General features: G+C 38.3%; 1 protein-coding gene across 30 annotated transcripts in view; it reads right to left on the reverse strand.

Moving 5' to 3' along the window:
* The window catches only part of LOC100195738 (calcium/calmodulin-dependent protein kinase type II subunit beta), a 190,945-nt gene that overhangs the window by 8,084 nt on the left and 180,361 nt on the right, over positions 1-2,500 (reverse strand). The gene's annotated exons all lie outside the window — the stretch shown is intronic.

A 2,500-nucleotide genomic window follows, 5' to 3' on the forward strand; every position in this document is an offset into this window, starting at 1 on the left:
TTGGCCTGGTATGGCTCTCAAACAGGGACAGCTGTACATCGTTGTCGCTGATTGGGAGCCATACTTAGGCAGCCTGTTTTCCTTTGGGGTTTTGTGGGTAGGTTTTCTGTCTTGTGTTTTTCACCTGACAGAACTGTTGGCTTTCGTTTTTGTTTAAGTGTTTCGTCATTTATAATAAATTATGACCACTTACCACGCTGCATCTTGGTCCCCTCATTCAGACGATCGTTACAGCTAGGAACACAAGCATTTCACTACACCCGCAATAACATATGTTAAATATGTGTATATTACCAATAAAATGTTCCTATGAGAGAGAATATGGTGACATTTTGGAACACAGAGCTGATTGTCTAAACACCTGCAGTACCAGCCAAAAGTTTGGACACGCCTACTCATTCAAGGGTTTTTCTTTATTTTTACTATTTTCTACATTGTAAAATAGTAGTAAAGACATCAAAACTATGAAATACCACATATGGAATCATGTAGTAACCAAAAAGTGTTAAACAAATCAAAATATATTTTATATTTGAGATTCTTCAAAGTGGCCACCCTTCTGTCTTGATGACAGCTTTGCACACTCTTGGCATTCTCTCAACCAGCTTCATGAGGTAGTCACCTGGAATGCATTTGAATTAACAAGTTAATTTGTGGAATTTCTTTGACAACGTAGGGGTGGTATACAGAAGATAGCCCTATTTGGTAAAAGTCCATATTATTTCAAGAACAGCTCAAATAAGCAAAGAGAAATGACAGTCAATCATTACTTTAAGACATGAAGGTCAATGCGGAAAACGTCAAGAACTTTTAACCTGTTGGGTCTAGGGGGCAGCATTTGCACGTCTGGATAAAAAAAATGTACCCGATTTAATCTGGTTACTAATCCTACCCAGTAACTAGAATATGCATATACTTATTATATATGGATAGAAAACACTCTAAAGTTTCCAAAACTGTTTGAATGGTGTCTGTGAGTATAACAGAACTCATTTGGCAGGCAAAACCCTGAGACATTTTCTGACAGGAAGTGGATACCTGATGTGTTGTATTGAGTTTAAACCTCTCCCATTGAAAAACACAGGGGTTTAGGAATATTTTGGCACTTCCTATTGCTTCCACTAGATGTCACCAGCCTTTACAAAGTGTTTTGAGTCTTCTGGAGGGAGATCTGACCGAACAAGAGCCATGGAACGGTGATGTCCCATTAGACACCTGGCGCGCTACTTCATGTTGGGTACCCTCGTTCCAATACGTTATAAAAGGCTATGCATTCGTCCACCTTGAATATTATTCATGTTCTGGTTAAAAAAGGCCCTAATGATTTATGCTATACAACGTTTGACATGTTTGAACGAACGGAAATATATTTTTTTCCCCTCGTTCATGACGAGAAGTCCGGCTGGCTTACATCATGTGCTAACGAGACGGAGATTTTTGGACATAAATGATGAGCTTTTTTGAACAAAACTACATTCGTTATGGACCTGTGATACCTGGAAGTGACATCTGATGAAGAGAATCAAAGGTAATGGATTATTTACATAGTATTTTCGATTTTAGATCTCCCCAACATGACGTCTAGTCTGTATCGCAACGCGTATTTTTCTGGGCACAGTGCTCAGATTATTGCAAAGTGTGATTTCCCAGTAAGGTTATTTTTAAATCTGGCAAGTTGATTGCGTTCAAAAGATGTAAATCTATAATTCTTTAAATGACAATATAATATTTTACCAATGTTTTCTAATTTTAATTATTTAATTTCTGACGCTGACTTGACTGCCGGTTATTGGAGGGAAACGATTTCCTCAACATCAATGCCATAGTAAAACGCTGTTTTTGTATATAAATATGAACTTGATAGAACTAAAAATGCATGCATTGTCTAACATAATGTCCTAGGAGTGTCATCTGATGGAGATTGTAAAAGGTTAGTGTATCATTTTAGCTGGTTTTATGGTTTTGGTGACCCTGTCTTTGACTTGACAAAACATTACACACAACTCTTGTAAATGTACTGTCCTAACATACTCTAAATTTATGCTTTCGCCGTAAAACCTTTTTGAAATCGTAAAACGTGGTTAGATTAAGGAGATGTTTATCTTTCAAATGGTGTAACATAGTTGTATTTTTGAAAAATTTGAATTTTGACATTTATTTGGATTCAAATTTGCCGCTCTTGAAATGCACCTGCTGTTGATGGAGTGCACCACAGGTGGCACGCTAGCGTCCCACCTAGCCCCAAGAGGTTAAAGTTTCTTCGTGCAGTCGCAAAAACCATCAAGCACTATGATGAAACTGGCTCTCATGAGGACCGCCACAGGAAAGGAAGACCCAGAGTTACCTCTGGGTTCATTAGAGTTACCAGCCTCAGATTGGAGCCCAAATAAATGCTTCACAGAGTTCAAGTAACAGACACATCTCAACATCAACTGTTCAGAGGAGACTGCGTGAATCAGGCCTTCATGGTCGAATTGCTACGAAGAAACCACTACTAAAG

This window comes from Salmo salar, chromosome ssa15 (genome assembly GCF_905237065.1).
Source record: "Salmo salar chromosome ssa15, Ssal_v3.1, whole genome shotgun sequence".
NCBI lineage: Eukaryota > Metazoa > Chordata > Actinopteri > Salmoniformes > Salmonidae > Salmo > Salmo salar.